Below are 19,917 nucleotides of genomic sequence, written 5' to 3'. Positions count from 1 at the left end.
GCATCCCCAGTGGTGCCAGTGCACTCTCTGGACTCACTGCAGTGCATCCCCAGTGGTGCCAGTGCACTCTCTGGACTCACGGCAGTGTATCCCCAGTGGTGCCAGTGCACTCTCTGGACTCACTGCACTGCATCCCCAGTGGTGCCAGTGCACTCTCTGGACTCACTGCACTGCATCCCCAGTGGTGCCAGTGCACTCTCTGGACTTGCCGGGGTGCATCCCCAGTGGAGCCAGTGCAGTCTCTGTGTTAGTGTTGGGGAGAATCGAATGGATGTTTTACTAATGTCTCTTAGGTAATGGGACCTACAGTATAATTAAGCATTGCCAAATGTACTTACATTATCAATTAATCTATGTATACTGGATACTTAGGGAGTACATTGAACAATCAAAAGAATCATTGAAGGGGAACCTTGGGAGGGAACAGGTACAACCTGACCTTGGATAAGGGCCTGGAAATGATGAAATGAGTTGAAGCAGAACCAAGAAGCGGAGGGAGCATGTGTCGAGTAAGAAAGGTGAAAAGTTTAGCGGAGAGGAAGACTCCTTACTTCATCTGCACGACCACCTGGACGACCACCAGAGTGCGCCACGCATGTGCAAAGGGGAGGGGAGCTAATTAGAATGAAAAGCGAGGCTGCTGTTGCAACCTGTAATGAATATGTATACCTGACGCAATATTGTATGTATAAATAATGGCTGGGAAGTAACGGGACTTGAAGCCAGATTTGGGCACCTGCCCCGGCTTCCAGCGCTGAATAAAGCACCTTCATATAATCACTTGGTTATTATGTGGTTGCTAGGCTAACATCTGGACTCACTGCAGTGCATCCCCAGTGGTGCCAGTGCACTCTCTGGAGTCACTGCAGTGCATCCCCAGTGGTGCCAGTGCACTCCCTGGACTCACTGCAGTGCATCCCCAGTGGTGCCAGTGCACTCTCTGGACTCACTGCATTGCATCCCCAGTGGTGCCAGTGCACTCTCTGGATTCACTGCGGTGCATACCCAGTGGTGCCAGTGCACTCTCTGGACTCACAGCAGTGCATCCCCAATCGTACCAGTGCACTCTCTGGACTCACTGCACTGCATCCCCAGTGGTACCAGTGCACTCTCTGGACTCACTGCACTGCATCCCCAGTGGTGCCCGTGCACTCTCTGGACTCACTGCACTTCATCCCCATTGGTGCCAGTGCACTCTCTGGACTCACTGCACTGCATCCCCAGTGGTGACAGTGCACTCTCTGGACTTGCCGTGGTGCATCCCCAGTGGTGCCAGTGCACTCTCTGGAGTCACCGGGGTGCATCCCCAGAGGTGCCAGTGCACTCTCTGGACTCACTGCACTACATCCCCAGTGGTGCCAGTTCACTCTCTGGACTCACTGAACTGAATCCCCAGTGGTGCCTGTGAAGTCTCTGGACTCACTGCAGTGCATCCCCAGTGGTGCCAGTGCAATCTCAGGACTCACAGCAGTGCAGCTCCAGTTGGTGCCAGTGCACTCTCTGGACTCACTGCACTGCATCCCCAGTGCTGACAGTGCACTCTCTGGACTCACTGCACTGCATCCCCAGTGGTGCCAGTGTACTCTCTGGACTCAGTGGACTGCATCTCCAGTGGTGCCACTGCACTCTCTGGACTCACTGCAGTGCATCCCCAGTGGTGCCAGTGCACTCTCTTTACTCACTGCACTGCATCCCCAGTGTTGCCAGTGCACTCTCTGCACTCACTGCATTGCATCAACAGTGGTGCCAGTGCACTCTCTGGACTCACTGCACTGCATTCCCAGTGGTGCCAGTGCACACTCTGGACTCACTGCACTGCATCCCCAGTGGTGCCAGTGCACTCTCTGGACTCACTGCAGTGCATCCCCAGTGGTGCCAGTGCACTCTCTGGACTCACGGCAGTGCATCCCCAGTGGTGCCAGTGCACTCTCTGGACTCACTGCACTGCATCCCCAGTGGTGCCAGTGCACTCTCTGGACTCACTGCACTGCATCCCCAGTGGTGCCAGTGCACTCTCTGGACTTGCCGGGGTGCATCCCCAGTGGAGCCAGTGCAGTCTCTGTGTTAGTGTTGGGGAGAATCGAATGGATGTTTTTCTAATGTCTCTTAGGTAATGGGACCTACAGTATAATTAAGCATTGCCAAATGTACTTACATTATCAATTAATCTATGTATACTGGATACTTAGGGAGTACATTGAACAATCAAAAGAATCATTGAAGGGGAACCTTGGGAGGGAACAGGTACAACCTGACCTTGGATAAGGGCCTGGAAATGATGAAATGAGTTGAAGCAGAACCAAGAAGCGGAGGGAGCATGTGTCGAGTAAGAAAGGTGAAAAGTTTAGCGGAGAGGAAGACTCCTTACTTCATCTGCACGACCACCTGGACGACCACCAGAGTGCGCCACGCATGTGCAAAGGGGAGGGGAGCTAATTAGAATGAAAAGCGAGGCTGCTGTTGCAACCTGTAATGAATATGTATACCTGACGCAATATTGTATGTATAAATAATGGCTGGGAAGTAACGGGACTTGAAGCCAGATTTGGGCACCTGCCCCGGCTTCCAGCGCTGAATAAAGCACCTTCATATAATCACTTGGTTATTATGTGGTTGCTAGGCTAACATCTGGACTCACTGCAGTGCATCCCCAGTGGTGCCAGTGCACTCTCTGGAGTCACTGCAGTGCATCCCCAGTGGTGCCAGTGCACTCCCTGGACTCACTGCAGTGCATCCCCAGTGGTGCCAGTGCACTCTCTGGACTCACTGCATTGCATCCCCAGTGGTGCCAGTGCACTCTCTGGACTCACTGCAGTGCATACCCAGTGGTGCCAGTGCACTCTCTGGACTCACTGCAGTGCATCCCCAGTCGTACCAGTGCACTCTCTGGACTCACTGCACTGCATCCCCAGTGGTACCAGTGCACTCTCTGGACTCACTGCACTGCATCCCCAGTGGTGCCCGTGCACTCTCTGGACTCACTGCACTTCATCCCCATTGGTGCCAGTGCACTCTCTGGACTCACTGCACTGCATCCCCAGTGGTGACAGTGCACTCTCTGGACTTGCCGTGGTGCATCCCCAGTGGTGCCAGTGCACTCTCTGGAGTCACCGGGGTGCATCCCCAGAGGTGCCAGTGCACTCTCTGGACTCACTGCACTACATCCCCAGTGGTGCCAGTTCACTCTCTGCACTCACTGAACTGAATCCCCAGTGGTGCCAGTGCACTCTCTGGACTCACTGTACTGCATCCCCAGTGGTGCCTGTGAAGTCTCTGGACTCACTGCAGTGCATCCCCAGTGGTGCCAGTGCAATCTCAGGACTCACAGCAGTGCAGCTCCAGTTGGTGCCAGTGCACTCTCTGGACTCACTGCACTGCATCCCCAGTGCTGACAGTGCACTCTCTGGACTCACTGCACTGCATCCCCAGTGGTGCCAGTGTACTCTCTGGACTCAGTGGACTGCATCCCCAGTGGTGCCAGTGCACTCTCTGGACTCACTGCAGTGCATCCCCAGTGGTGCCAGTGCACTCTCTTTACTCACTGCACTGCATCCCCAGTGGTGCCAGTGCACTCTCTGCACTCACTGCACTGCATCCCCAGTGGTGCCAGTGCACACTCTGGACTCACTGCACTGCATCCCCAGTGGTGCCAGTGCACTCTCTGGACTCACTGCAGTGCATCCCCAGTGGTGCCAGTGCACTCTCTGGACTCACGGCAGTGCATCCCCAGTGGTGCCAGTGCACTCTCTGGACTCACTGCACTGCATCCCCAGTGGTGCCAGTGCACTCTCTGGACTCACTGCACTGCATCCCCAGTGGTGCCAGTGCACTCTCTGGACTTGCCGGGGTGCATCCCCAGTGGAGCCAGTGCAGTCTCTGTGTTAGTGTTGGGGAGAATCGAATGGATGTTTTACTAATGTCTCTTAGGTAATGGGACCTACAGTATAATTAAGCATTGCCAAATGTACTTACATTATCAATTAATCTATGTATACTGGATACTTAGGGAGTACATTGAACAATCAAAAGAATCATTGAAGGGGAACCTTGGGAGGGAACAGGTACAACCTGACCTTGGATAAGGGCCTGGAAATGATGAAATGAGTTGAAGCAGAACCAAGAAGCGGAGGGAGCATGTGTCGAGTAAGAAAGGTGAAAAGTTTAGCGGAGAGGAAGACTCCTTACTTCATCTGCACGACCACCTGGACGACCACCAGAGTGCGCCACGCATGTGCAAAGGGGAGGGGAGCTAATTAGAATGAAAAGCGAGGCTGCTGTTGCAACCTGTAATGAATATGTATACCTGACGCAATATTGTATGTATAAATAATGGCTGGGAAGTAACGGGACTTGAAGCCAGATTTGGGCACCTGCCCCGGCTTCCAGCGCTGAATAAAGCACCTTCATATAATCACTTGGTTATTATGTGGTTGCTAGGCTAACATCTGGACTCACTGCAGTGCATCCCCAGTGGTGCCAGTGCACTCTCTGGAGTCACTGCAGTGCATCCCCAGTGGTGCCAGTGCACTCCCTGGACTCACTGCAGTGCATCCCCAGTGGTACCAGTGCACTCTCTGGACTCACTGCACTGCATCCCCAGTGGTGCCAGTGCACTCTCTGGACTCACTGCACTTCATCCCCATTGGTGCCAGTGCACTCTCTGGACTCACTGCACTGCATCCCCAGTGGTGACAGTGCACTCTCTGGACTTGCCGTGGTGCATCCCCAGTGGTGCCAGTGCACTCTCTGGAGTCACCGGAGTGCATCCCCAGAGGTGCCAGTGCACTCTCTGGACTCACTGCACTACATCCCCAGTAGTGCCAGTTCACTCTCTGCACTCACTGCAGTGCATCCCCAGTGGTGCCAGTGCACTCTCTGGACTCACTGTACTGCATCCCCAGTGGTGCCTGTGAAGTCTCTGGACTCACTGCAGTGCATCCCCAGTGGTGCCAGTGCAATCTCAGGACTCACAGCAGTGCAGCTCCAGTTGGTGCCAGTGCACTCTCTGGACTCACTGCACTGCATCCCCAGTGGTGCCAGTGCACTCTCTGGACTCACTGCACTGCATCCCCAGTGGTGCCAGTGTACTCTCTGGACTCAGTGGACTGCATCCCCAGTGGTGCCAGTGCACTCTCTGGACTCACTGCACTGCATCCCCAGTGGTGCCAGTGTACTCTCTGGACTCACTGCACTGCATCCCCAGTGGTGCCAGTGCACTCTCTGGACTCACTGCAGTGCATTCCCTTTTGTGCCAGTGCACTCTCTGCACTCACTGCACTGCATCCCCAGTGGTGCCAGTGCACTCTCTGGACTCACTGCAGTGCATCCCCAGTGGTGCCAGTGCACTCTCTGGACTCACTGTACTGCATCCCCAGTGGTGCCTGTGAAGTCTCTGGACTCACTGCAGTGCATCCCCAGTGGTGCCAGTGCAATCTCAGGACTCACAGCAGTGCAGCTCCAGTTGGTGCCAGTGCACTCTCTGGACTCACTGCACTGCATCCCCAGTGGTACCAGTGCACTCTCTGGACTCACTGCACTGCATCCCCAGTGGTGCCCGTGCACTCTCTGGACTCACTGCACTTCATCCCCATTGGTGCCAGTGCACTCTCTGGACTCACTGCACTGCATCCCCAGTGGTGACAGTGCACTCTCTGGACTTGCCGTGGTGCATCCCCAGTGGTGCCAGTGCACTCTCTGGAGTCACCGGGGTGCATCCCCAGAGGTGCCAGTGCACTCTCTGGACTCACTGCACTACATCCCCAGTGGTGCCAGTTCACTCTCTGGACTCACTGAACTGAATCCCCAGTGGTGCCTGTGAAGTCTCTGGACTCACTGCAGTGCATCCCCAGTGGTGCCAGTGCAATCTCAGGACTCACAGCAGTGCAGCTCCAGTTGGTGCCAGTGCACTCTCTGGACTCACTGCACTGCATCCCCAGTGCTGACAGTGCACTCTCTGGACTCACTGCACTGCATCCCCAGTGGTGCCAGTGTACTCTCTGGACTCAGTGGACTGCATCTCCAGTGGTGCCACTGCACTCTCTGGACTCACTGCAGTGCATCCCCAGTGGTGCCAGTGCACTCTCTTTACTCACTGCACTGCATCCCCAGTGTTGCCAGTGCACTCTCTGCACTCACTGCATTGCATCAACAGTGGTGCCAGTGCACTCTCTGGACTCACTGCACTGCATTCCCAGTGGTGCCAGTGCACACTCTGGACTCACTGCACTGCATCCCCAGTGGTGCCAGTGCACTCTCTGGACTCACTGCAGTGCATCCCCAGTGGTGCCAGTGCACTCTCTGGACTCACGGCAGTGCATCCCCAGTGGTGCCAGTGCACTCTCTGGACTCACTGCACTGCATCCCCAGTGGTGCCAGTGCACTCTCTGGACTCACTGCACTGCATCCCCAGTGGTGCCAGTGCACTCTCTGGACTTGCCGGGGTGCATCCCCAGTGGAGCCAGTGCAGTCTCTGTGTTAGTGTTGGGGAGAATCGAATGGATGTTTTTCTAATGTCTCTTAGGTAATGGGACCTACAGTATAATTAAGCATTGCCAAATGTACTTACATTATCAATTAATCTATGTATACTGGATACTTAGGGAGTACATTGAACAATCAAAAGAATCATTGAAGGGGAACCTTGGGAGGGAACAGGTACAACCTGACCTTGGATAATGGCCTGGAAATGATGAAATGAGTTGAAGCAGAACCAAGAAGCGGAGGGAGCATGTGTCGAGTAAGAAAGGTGAAAAGTTTAGCGGAGAGGAAGACTCCTTACTTCATCTGCACGACCACCTGGACGACCACCAGAGTGCGCCACGCATGTGCAAAGGGGAGGGGAGCTAATTAGAATGAAAAGCGAGGCTGCTGTTGCAACCTGTAATGAATATGTATACCTGACGCAATATTGTATGTATAAATAATGGCTGGGAAGTAACGGGACTTGAAGCCAGATTTGGGCACCTGCCCCGGCTTCCAGCGCTGAATAAAGCACCTTCATATAATCACTTGGTTATTATGTGGTTGCTAGGCTAACATCTGGACTCACTGCAGTGCATCCCCAGTGGTGCCAGTGCACTCTCTGGAGTCACTGCAGTGCATCCCCAGTGGTGCCAGTGCACTCCCTGGACTCACTGCAGTGCATCCCCAGTCGTACCAGTGCACTCTCTGGACTCACTGCACTGCATCCCCAGTGGTACCAGTGCACTCTCTGGACTCACTGCACTGCATCCCCAGTGGTGCCCGTGCACTCTCTGGACTCACTGCACTTCATCCCCATTGGTGCCAGTGCACTCTCTGGACTCACTGCACTGCATCCCCAGTGGTGACAGTGCACTCTCTGGACTTGCCGTGGTGCATCCCCAGTGGTGCCAGTGCACTCTCTGGAGTCACCGGGGTGCATCCCCAGAGGTGCCAGTGCACTCTCTGGACTCACTGCACTACATCCCCAGTGGTGCCAGTTCACTCTCTGCACTCACTGAACTGAATCCCCAGTGGTGCCAGTGCACTCTCTGGACTCACTGTACTGCATCCCCAGTGGTGCCTGTGAAGTCTCTGGACTCACTGCAGTGCATCCCCAGTGGTGCCAGTGCAATCTCAGGACTCACAGCAGTGCAGCTCCAGTTGGTGCCAGTGCACTCTCTGGACTCACTGCACTGCATCCCCAGTGCTGACAGTGCACTCTCTGGACTCACTGCACTGCATCCCCAGTGGTGCCAGTGTACTCTCTGGACTCAGTGGACTGCATCCCCAGTGGTGCCAGTGCACTCTCTGGACTCACTGCAGTGCATCCCCAGTGGTGCCAGTGCACTCTCTTTACTCACTGCACTGCATCCCCAGTGGTGCCAGTGCACTCTCTGCACTCACTGCACTGCATCCCCAGTGGTGCCAGTGCACACTCTGGACTCACTGCACTGCATCCCCAGTGGTGCCAGTGCACTCTCTGGACTCACTGCAGTGCATCCCCTGTGGTGCCAGTGCACTCTCTGGACTCACGGCAGTGCATCCCCAGTGGTGCCAGTGCACTCTCTGGACTCACTGCACTGCATCCCCAGTGGTGCCAGTGCACTCTCTGGACTCACTGCACTGCATCCCCAGTGGTGCCAGTGCACTCTCTGGACTTGCCGGGGTGCATCCCCAGTGGAGCCAGTGCAGTCTCTGTGTTAGTGTTGGGGAGAATCGAATGGATGTTTTACTAATGTCTCTTAGGTAATGGGACCTACAGTATAATTAAGCATTGCCAAATGTACTTACATTATCAATTAATCTATGTATACTGGATACTTAGGGAGTACATTGAACAATCAAAAGAATCATTGAAGGGGAACCTTGGGAGGGAACAGGTACAACCTGACCTTGGATAAGGGCCTGGAAATGATGAAATGAGTTGAAGCAGAACCAAGAAGCGGAGGGAGCATGTGTCGAGTAAGAAAGGTGAAAAGTTTAGCGGAGAGGAAGACTCCTTACTTCATCTGCACGACCACCTGGACGACCACCAGAGTGCGCCACGCATGTGCAAAGGGGAGGGGAGCTAATTAGAATGAAAAGCGAGGCTGCTGTTGCAACCTGTAATGAATATGTATACCTGACGCAATATTGTATGTATAAATAATGGCTGGGAAGTAACGGGACTTGAAGCCAGATTTGGGCACCTGCCCCGGCTTCCAGCGCTGAATAAAGCACCTTCATATAATCACTTGGTTATTATGTGGTTGCTAGGCTAACATCTGGACTCACTGCAGTGCATCCCCAGTGGTGCCAGAGCACTCTCTGGAGTCACTGCAGTGCATCCCCAGTGGTGCCAGTGCACTCCCTGGACTCACTGCAGTGCATCCCCAGTGGTACCAGTGCACTCTCTGGACTCACTGCATTGCATCCCCAGTGGTGCCAGTGCACTCTCTGGACTCACTGCAGTGCATACCCAGTGGTGCCAGTGCACTCTCTGGACTCACTGCAGTGCATCCCCAATCGTACCAGTGCACTCTCTGGACTCACTGCACTGCATCCCCAGTGGTACCAGTGCACTCTCTGGACTCACTGCACTGCATCCCCAGTGGTGCCAGTGCACTCTCTGGACTCACTGCACTTCATCCCCATTGGTGCCAGTGCACTCTCTGGACTCACTGCACTGCATCCCCAGTGGTGACAGTGCACTCTCTGGACTTGCCGTGGTGCATCCCCAGTGGTGCCAGTGCACTCTCTGGAGTCACCGGAGTGCATCCCCAGAGGTGCCAGTGCACTCTCTGGACTCACTGCACTACATCCCCAGTAGTGCCAGTTCACTCTCTGCACTCACTGCAGTGCATCCCCAGTGGTGCCAGTGCACTCTCTGGACTCACTGTACTGCATCCCCAGTGGTGCCTGTGAAGTCTCTGGACTCACTGCAGTGCATCCCCAGTGGTGCCAGTGCAATCTCAGGACTCACAGCAGTGCAGCTCCAGTTGGTGCCAGTGCACTCTCTGGACTCACTGCACTGCATCCCCAGTGGTGCCAGTGCACTCTCTGGACTCACTGCACTGCATCCCCAGTGGTGCCAGTGTACTCTCTGGACTCAGTGGACTGCATCCCCAGTGGTGCCAGTGCACTCTCTGGACTCACTGCACTGCATCCCCAGTGGTGCCAGTGTACTCTCTGGACTCACTGCACTGCATCCCCAGTGGTGCCAGTGCACTCTCTGGACTCACTGCAGTGCATTCCCTTTTGTGCCAGTGCACTCTCTGCACTCACTGCACTGCATCCCCAGTGGTGCCAGTGCACTCTCTGGACTCACTGCAGTGCATCCCCAGTGGTGCCAGTGCACTCTCTGGACTCACTGTACTGCATCCCCAGTGGTGCCTGTGAAGTCTCTGGACTCACTGCAGTGCATCCCCAGTGGTGCCAGTGCAATCTCAGGACTCACAGCAGTGCAGCTCCAGTTGGTGCCAATGCACTCTCTGGACTCACTGCACTGCATCCCCAGTGGTGCCAGTGCACTCTCTGGACTCACTGCACTGCATCCCCAGTGGTGCCAGTGTACTCTCTGGACTCAGTGGACTGCATCCCCAGTGGTGCCACTGCACTCTCTGGACTCACTGCACTGCATCCCCAGTGGTGCCAGTGCACTCTCTGGACTCACTGCACTGCATCCCCAGTGGTGCCAGTGCACTCTCTGGACTCACTGCAGTGCATTCCCTTTTGTGCCAGTGCACTCTCTGCACTCACTGCACTGCATCCCCAGTGGTGCCTGTGAAGTCTCTGGTCTCACTGCACTGCATCCCCAGTGGTGTCAGTGCACTCTCTGGACTCACTGCACTGCATCCCCATTGCTGACAGTGCCCTCTCTGGACTCAGTGCACTGCATCCCCAGTGGTGCCAGTGCACTCTCTGGACTCACTGCACTGCATCCCCAGTGGTGCCTGTGAAGTCTCTGGTCTCACTGCACTGCATCCCCAGTGGTGTCAGTGCACTCTCTGGACTCACTGCACTGCATCCCCATTGCTGACAGTGCCCTCTCTGGACTCAGTGCACTGCATCCCCAGTGGTGCCAGTGCACTCTCTGGACTCACTGTATTGCATCCCCAGTGGTGCCAGTTGACTCTCTGGACTCACTGCACTGCTCCAGCCGCGGCATCCGCTCCAGCCGCCGCAGTCGCTCCAGCCGCGGCAGCCGCTCCAGCCGCGGCAGCCGCGGCAGCCGCTCCAGCCGCGGCAGCCGCTAAAGCCGCTACCGAGTGGAGCGGCTGCCGCGGCTGGAGCGCCTGCCGCGGTTGGAGCGGCTGCCGCGGCTGGAGCGGCTGGAGCGTCTGCCGCGTATGCCGCGGATGGAGCGGCTGCCGCGGCTGGAGTGGCTACCGCGGCTGGAGCGGTTGCCGCGGCTCGAGCAGTACAGTGAGTCCAGAGAGTGCACTGTCACCTTTGGGGATGCACTGCATTGTCTGCAGAGAGTGCCCTGGCACCACTGGGGATGCACTGCAGTGAGTCCAGAGAGTGCAGTGGCACCACTGGGGATGGACTGCAGTGAGTCCAGAGAGTGCACTGGCACCACTGGGGAGGCAGTGCAGTGAGTCCAGAGAGTGCACTGGCTCCTTGGGGATGCAGTGCAGTGAGTCCAGAGAGTGCACTGGCACCACTGGGATGCAGTGCAGTGAGTCCAGAGAGTGCAATGGCGCCACTGGGGATGCACTGCAGTGAGTCCAGAGAGTGCACTGGCACCACTGGGATGCAGTGCAGTTAGTCCAGAGAGTGCACTGGCACCAGTGGGGATGCACTGCAGTGAGTCCAGAGAGTGCACTGGCACCACTGGGATGCAGTGCACTGAGTCCACAGAGTGCAATGGCGCCACTGGGGATGCACTGCAGTGAGTCCAGAGAGTGCACTGGCACCACTGGGGATGCACTGCAGTGAGTCCAGAGAGTGCAGTGGCACCACTGGGGATGCAGTGCAGTGAGTCCAGAGAGTGCACTGGCACCATGGGGATGCAGTGCAGTGAGTCCAGAGAGCCACTGGCACTTTTGGGGATGCACTGCAGTGAGTCCAGAGAGTGAACTGGCACCACTGGGGATGCAGTGCACTGAGTCCAGAGACGGCACTGTCAGCAATGGGGATGCAGTGCAGTGAGTCCAGAGAGTGCACTGGCACTACTGGGGATCTCACTGCAGTGAGAATGTATCTGAATCCCTGGTGGTGCCAGTGCACTCTGTGGACTCACTGCACTGCTCCAACCGCGGCATCCGCTCCAGCCGCCTCAGCCGCTCCAGCCGCGGTAGCCCCTCCAGCCGCGGCAGACGCTCTAGACGCTCCAGCCGCCGCAGCCGCTCCAGCCGCGGCAGCCGCTCCAGCCGCGGCAGCCGCGAAAGCCGCTACCGAGTGGAGCGGCTGCCGCGGCTGGAGAGGCTGGAGCGGCTGCCGTGTATGCCGCGGATGGAGCGGTTGCCGAGGCTGGAGGGGCTAACGCGGCTGGAGCGGCTGCCGCGGCTCGAACAGTACAGTGAAGCCAGAGAGTGCACTGTCACCTTTGGGGATGCACTGCATTGTCTGCAGAGAGTGCCCTGGCACCACTGGGGATGCACTGCAGTGAGTCCAGACAGTGCACTGGCACCACTGGGGATGCAGTGCAGTGAGTCCAGAGAGGGCACTGTCAGCAATGGGGATGCAGTGCAGTGAGACCAGAGAGTGCACTGGCAGCACTGGGGATGCAGTGCAATGAGTCCAGAGAGTTCTCTGGCACCACTGGGGATGCAGTGCAGTGAGTCCAGAGAATTCAAAGGCACCACTGGGGATTCAGTTCAGTGAGTCCAGAGAGTGAACTGGCACCACTGGGGATTTAGTGCAGTGAGTCCAGAGAGTGCACTGGCACCACCGGGGATTCACTGCAAGGCATCCAGAGAGTGCACTGGCACCACAGGGAATGCACTGCAGTGAGTACAGAGAGTGCACTGGCACAACTTGGACTGCACGGCGGTGAGTACAGAGAGAGCACTGGCACCACTGGGGATGCAGTGCAGTGAGAGCACACAGTGCACTGGCTCCACTGGGGATGCAGCACAGTGAGTCCAGAGAGTGCACTGTCACCACTGGGGATGCAGCGCAGTAACTACAGAGAGTGCACTGGCACCAGTGGGGATGCACTGCAGTGGGTCCAGAGAGTGCACTGGCACCACTGGTGATGCACTGCAGTGAGTCCAGAGAGTTCACTGGCACCATAGGGGATGCACTGCAGTGAGTCCAGAGAGTGCACTGGCACCAGTGGGCATGCAGTGCAGTGAGTCCAGAGAGTGCACTGGCACCAATAGGGATGCAGTTCAATGAGTCCAGAGAGTGAACTGGCACCACTGGGGATGCAGTGCAGTGAGTCCAGAGAGTGCACTGGCACCATCGGGGATTCACTGCAGTGAGTCCAGAGAGTGCACTGACACCACTGGGGATGCACTGCAGTGAGTACAGAGAGTGCACTGGCACCTCACGGGCTGCACTGCAGTGAGTCCTCAGAGTGCAGTGGCACCACTGGGGATGCAGTGCAATGAGTCCAGAGAGTGCACTGGCACCACTGGGGATGCACTGCAGTGAGTCCAGAGAGTGCACTGGCACCACTGGGGATGCACTGAAGTGAGTCCAGAGAGTGCACTGGCACCACAGGGGATGCACTGCAGTGAGTTCAGAGAGTGCACTGGCACCACTGGGGATGCAGTGCAGTAAGTCCAGAGAGTGCACTGGCACCACAGGGGATGCAGTGCAGTGATTCCAGAGAGTGCACTGGCACCACTGGGGATGCAGTGCAGTGACTCCAGAGAGTGCACTGGCAGCAGTGGGGATGCAGTGCAGTGACTCCAGAGAGTGCACTGGCACCACTGGGGATGCAGTGCAGTGACTCCAGAGAGTGCACTGGCACCACTGGGGATGGACTGCAGTGAGTCCAGAGAGTGCACTGGCACCACTAGGGATGCAGTGCAGTGACTGCAGAAAGTGCACTGGCACTACTGGGGATGCAGTGCAGTGAGTCCAGAGAGTGCACTGGCACCAGTGGGGATGCAGTGTAGTGAGTCCAGAGAGTGCACTGGCACCAGTGGGGTTGCAGTGCAGTGACTCCAGAGAGTGCACTGGTACCAGTGGGGATGCAGTGCAGTGACTCCAGAGAGTGCACTGGCAGCAGTGGGGCTGCAGTGCAGTGAGTCCAGAGAGTGCATTGGCACCAGTGGGGATGCAAAGCAGTGACTCCAGAGAGTGCACTGGCACCACTGGGGATGCAGTGCAGTGAGTCCAGAGAGTGCACTGGCACCACTGGTGATGCAGTGCAGTGAGTCCAGAGAGTGCACTGGCACCACTGGGGATGCAATGCAGTGAGTCCAGAGAGTGCTCTGGCTCCACTGGGGATGCAGTGCAGTGAGTACAGAGAGTGCACTGGCACCACTGGGGATGCAGTGCAGTGAGTACAGAGAGTGCAATGGCAGCACAGGGGATGCAGTGCAGTGATTCCAGAGAGTGCACTGGCACCACTGGTGATGCAGTGCAGTGAGTCCAGAGAGTGCATTGGTACCACTGGGAATGCACTGCAGTGAGTCCAGAGAGTGCACTGGCACCACTGGGGATGCAGTGCAATGAGTCCAGAGAGTGCACTGGCACCACTGGGGATGCACTGCAGTGAGTCCAGAGAGTGCACTGGCACCACTGGGGATGCACTGAAGTGAGTCCAGAGAGTGCACTGGCACCACAGGGGATGCACTGCAGTGAGTCCAGAGAGTGCACTGGCACCACTGGGGATTCAGTGCAGTAAGTCCAGAGAGTGCACTGGCACCACAGGGGATGCAGTGCAGTGATTCCAGAGAGTGCACTGGCACCACTGGGGATGCAGTGCAGTGACTCCAGAGAGTGCACTGGCAGCAGTGGGGATGCAGTGCAGTGAGTCCAGAGAGTGCACTGGCACCACTGAGGATGCAGTGCAGTGACTCCAGAGAGTGCACTGGCACCACTGGGGATGCAGTGCAGTGAGTCCAGAGAGTGCACTGGCACCACTAGGGATGCAGTGCAGTGACTGCAGAAAGTGCACTGGCACTACTGGGGATGCAGTGCAGTGAGTCCAGAGAGTGCACTGGCACCAGTGGGGATGCAGTGCAGTGAGTCCAGAGAGTGCACTGGCACCACTGGGGATGCACTGCAGTGACTCCAGAGACTGCACTGGCACCAGTGGGGATGCAGTGTAGTGAGTCCAGAGAGTGCACTGGCACCAGTGGGGTTGCAGTTCAGTGAGTCCAGAGAGTGCACTGGCACCACTGGGGATGCAGTGCAGTGAGTCCAGAGAGTGCACTGGCACCACTGGGGATGCAGTGCAGTGAGTCCTGAGAGTGCACTGGCACCAGTGGGGATGCAGTGTAGTGAGTCCAGAGAGTGCACTGGCACCAGTGGGGTTGCAGTGCAGTGAGTCCAGAGAGTGCACTGGCACCAGTGGGGATGCAGTGCAGTGAGTCCAGAGAGTGCACTGGCACCAGTGGGGATGCAGTGCAGTCAGTCCAGAGAGTGCACTGGCACCAGTGGGGATGCAGTGCAGTGAGTCCAGAGAGTGCATTGGCACCAGTGGGGATGTAGTGCAGTGAGTCCAGAGAGTGCACTGGCACCACTGGGGATGCAGTGCAGTGAGTCCAGAGACTGCACTGGCACCACTGGGGATGCAGTGCAGTGAGTCCTGAGAGTGCACTGGCACCAGTGGGGATGCAGTGCAGTGACTCCATAGAGTGCACTGGCACCAGTGGGAATGCAGTGCAGTGACTCCAGAGAGTGCACTGGTACCAGTGGGGATGCAGTGCAGTGAGTCCAGAGAGTGCACTGGCACCACTTCGGATCAGTGCAGTGACTCTAGAGAGTGCACTGGCACCAGTGGGGTTGGAGTGTAGTGACTCTAGAGAGTGCACTGGCACCAGTGGGGATGCAGTGCAGTGAGTCCAGAGAGTGCACTGGCACCACTAGGGAGGCAGTGCAGTGACTGCAGAAAGTGCACTGGCACTACTGGGGATGCAGTGCAGTGAGTCCACAGAGTGCACTGGCACCAGTGGGGATGCAGTGCAGTGAGTCCACGCAGTTCACTGGCACCAGTGGGGATGCAGTGCAGTGACTCCAGAGAGTGCACTGGCACCAGTGGGAATGCAGTGCAGTGAGTCCAGAGAGTGCACTGGCACCAGTGGGGATGCAGTGCAGTGTCTCCAGAGAGTGTACTGGCGCCACTGGGGATGCAGTGCAGTGACTCCAGAGAGTGCACTGGCACCAGTGGGCATGCAGTGCAGTGAGTCCAGAGAGTCGACTGGCACCAGTGGGGTGCAGTGCAAGTGAGTCCAGAGAGTGCACTGGCACCAGTGGGGATGCAGTGTAGTGAGTCCAGAGAGTGCACTGGCACCAGTGGGGTTGCAGTGCAGTGAGTCCAGAGAGTGCACTGGCTCCAGTGGGTATGCAGTGCAGTGAGTGCAGAGAGTGCACTGGCACCAGTGGGGATGCAGTGCAGTGAGTCCAGAGAGTGCATTGGCACCAGTGGGGATGCAAAGCAGTGACTCCAGAGAGTGCACTGGCACCACTGGGGATGCAGTGCAGTGAGTCCAGAGAGTGCACTGGCACCAGTGGGGATGCAGTGCAGTGAGTCCAGAGAGTGCACTGGCACCACTGGGGATGCAATGCAGTGAGTCCAGAGAGTGCTCTGGCTCCACTGGGGATGCAGTGCAGTGAGTCCAGAGAGTGCACTGGCACCACTGGGTATGCAGTGCAGTGAGTACAGAGAGTGCAATGGCAGCACAGGGGATGCACTGCAGTGATTCCAGAGAGAGCACTGGCACCACTGGTGATGCAGTGCAGTGAGTCCAGAGAGTGCATTGGTACCACTGGGAATGCACTGCAGTGAGTCCAGAGAGTGCACTGGCACCAATGGGGATGCACTGAAGTGAGTCCAGAGAGTGCACTGGCACCACAGGGGATGCACTGCAGTGAGTCCAGAGAGTGCACTGGCACCACTGGGGATGCAGTGCAGTAAGTCCAGAGAGTGCACTGGCACCACAGGGGATGCAGTGCAGTGATTCCAGAGAGTGCACTGGCAGCAGTGGGGATGCAGTGCAGTGAGTCCAGAGAGTGCACTGGCACCACTGGGGATGCAGTGCAGTGACTCCAGAGAGTGCACTGGCAGCAGTGGGGATGCAGTGCAGTGAGTCCAGAGAGTGCACTGGCACCACTGGGGATGCAGTGCAGTGACTCCAGAGAGTGCACTGGCACCACTGGGGATGCAGTGCAGTGAGTCCAGAGAGTGCACTGGCACCACTAGGGATGCAGTGCAGTGACTCCAGAAAGTGCACTGGCACTACTGGGGATGCAGTGCAGTGAGTCCAGAGAGTGCATGGCACCAGTGGGGATGCAGTGCAGTGAGTCCAGAGAGTGCACTGGCACCACTGGGGATGCACTGCAGTGACTCCAGAGACTGCACTGGCACCAGTGGGGATGCAGTGTAGTGAGTCCAGAGAGTGCACTGGCACCAGTGGGGTTGCAGTGCAGTGAGTCCAGAGAGTGCACTGGCACCAGTGGGGATGCACTGCAGTGAGTCCAGAGAGTGCACTGGCACCACTGGGGATGCAGTGCAGTGAGTCCTGAGAGTGCACTGGCACCAGTGGGGATGCAGTGTAGTGAGTCCAGAGAGTGCACTGGCACCAGTGGGGTTGCAGTGCAGTGAGTCCAGAGAGTGCACTGGCACCAGTGGGGATGCAGTGCAGTGAGTCCAGAGAGTGCACTGGCACCACTGGGGATGCAGTGCAGTCAGTCCAGAGAGTGCACTGGCACCAGTGGGGATGCACTGCAGTGAGTCCAGAGAGTGCATTGGCACCAGTGGGGATGTAGTGCAGTGAGTCCAGAGAGTGCACTGGCACCACTGGGGATGCAGTGCAGTGAGTCCTGAGAGTGCACTGGCACCAGTGGGGATGCAGTGCAGTGACTCCATAGAGTGCACTGGCACCAGTGGGGATGCAGTGCAGTGACTCCAGAGAGTGCACTGGTACCAGTGGGGATGCAGTGCAGTGAGTCCAGAGAGTGCACTGGCACCACTTCGGATCAGTGCAGTGACTCTAGAGAGTGCACTGGCACCAGTGGGGTTGGAGTGTAGTGCTTCTAGAGAGTGCACTGGCACCAGTGGGGATGCAGTGCAGTGAGTCCAGAGAGTGCACTGGCACCACTAGGGAGGCAGTGCAGTGACTGCAGAAAGTGCACTGGCACTACTGGGGATGCAGTGCAGTGAGTCCACAGAGTGCACTGGCACCAGTGGGGATGCAGTGCAGTGAGTCCAGGCAGTTCACTGGCACCAGTGGGGATGCAGTGCAGTGACTCCAGAGAGTGCACTGGCACCAGTGGGAATGCAGTGCAGTGAGTCCAGAGAGTGCACTGGCACCAGTGGGGATGCAGTGCAGTGTCTCCAGAGAGTGTACTGGCGCCACTGGGGATGCAGTGCAGTGACTCCAGAGTGCACTGGCACCAGTGGGGATGCAGTGCAGTGAGTCCAGAGAGTCGACTGGCACCAGTGGGGTGCAGTGCAGTGAGTCCAGAGAGTGCACTGGCACCAGTGGGGATGCAGTGTAGTGAGTCCAGAGAGTGCACTGGCACCAGTGGGGTTGCAGTGCAGTGAGTCCAGAGAGTGCACTGGCACCACTAGGGATGCAGTGAAGTGACTCCAGAAAGTGCACTGGCACTACTGGGGATGCAGTGCAGTGAGTCCAGAGAGTGCACTGGCACCAGTGGGGATGCAGTGCAGTGAGTCCAGAGAGTGCACTGGCACCACTGGGGATGCACTGCAGTGAGTCCAGAGACTGCACTGTCACCAGTGGGGATGCAGTGTAGTGAGTCCAGAGAGTGCACTGGCACCAGTGGGGTTGCAGTGCAGTGAGTCCAGAGAGTGCACTGGCACCAGTGGGGATGCAGTGCAGTGAGTCCAGAGAGTGCACTGGCACCAGTGGAGATGCAGTGCAGTGAGTCCTGAGAGTGCACTGGCACCAGTGGAGATGCAGTGTAGTGAGTCCAGAGAGTGCACTGGCACCAGTGGGGTTGCAGTGCAGTGAGTCCAGAGAGTGCATTGGCACCAGTGGGGATGCAGTGCAGTCAGTCCAGAGAGTGCACTGGCACCAGTGGGGATGCAGTGCAGTGAGTCCAGAGAGTGCACTGGCACCAGTGGGGATGCAGTGCAGTCAGTCCAGAGAGTGCACTGGCACCAGTGGGGATGCACTGCAGTGAGTCCAGAGAGTGCATTGGCACCAGTGGGGATTTGTGCAGTGAGTCCAGAGAGTGCACTGGCACCAGTGGGGATGCAGTGCAGTGAGTCCAGAGAGTGCACTGGCACCAGTGGGGATGCAGTGTAGTGACTCCAGAGAGTGCAGAGGCACCACTGTTGATGCAGTGCTGTGACTCCAGAGAGTGCCCTGGCACCACTGGGGATGCAGTGCAGTGAGTCCAGAGAGTGCACTGGCAGCACTGGGGATCAGTGCAGTGACTCTAGAGAGTGCACTGGCACCAGTGGGGTTGGAGTGTAGTGACTCTAGAGAGTGCACTGGCACTACTGGGGATGCAGTCCAGTGAGTCCACAGAGTGCACTGGCACCAGTGGGGATGCAGTGCAGTGAGTCCAGGCAGTTCACTGGCACCAGTGGGGATGCAGTGCAGTGACTCCAGAGAGTGCACTGGCACCAGTGGGAATGCAGTGCAGTGAGTCCAGAGAGTGCACAGGCACCAGTGGGGATGCAGTGCAGTGTCTCCAGAGAGTGTACTGGCGCCACTGGGGATGCAGTGCAGTGACTCCAGAGAGTGCACTGGCACCAGTGGGGATGCAGTGCAGTGAGTCCAGAGAGTCGACTGGCACCAGTGGGGTGCAGTGCAGTGAGTCCAGAGAGTGCACTGGCACCAGTGGGGATGCAGTGTAGTGAGTCCAGAGAGTGCACTGGCACCAGTGGGGTTGCAGTGCAGTGAGTCCAGAGAGTGCACTGGCACCAGTGGGTATGCAGTGCAGTGAGTGCAGAGAGTGCACTGGCACCTGTGGGGATGCAGTGCAGTCAGTTCAGAGAGTGCAATGGCACCAGTGGGGATGCAAAGCAGTGACTCCAGAGAGTGCACTGGCACCACTGGGGATGCACTGCAGTGTCTCCAGAGAGTGCACTGGCACCACTGGGGATGCAGTGCAGTGAGTCCAGAGAGTGCATTGGCATCACTGGGGATGCAGTTCAGTGAGTGCAGAGAGTGCACTGGCACCACTGGGGATGCAGTGCAGTGAGTGCAGAGAGTGCAGTGGCACCATTGGGGATGCAGTGCTGTGAGTCCAGAGAGTGCACTGGCACCACTGGGGATGCAGTGCAGTGAGTCCAGAGAGTGCACTGACACCACTGGGGATGCAGTGCAGTGAGACCAGAGACTTCACAGGCACCACTGGGGATGCAGTGCAGTGAGT

This window comes from Anser brachyrhynchus, assembly GCF_964034855.1.
Source record: "Anser brachyrhynchus genome assembly, chromosome: 23".
Taxonomy (NCBI): Eukaryota; Metazoa; Chordata; class Aves; order Anseriformes; family Anatidae; genus Anser; species Anser brachyrhynchus.
The sequence above is the reverse complement of the archived record's forward strand: the minus strand, read 5'-3'. Positions refer to the sequence as shown.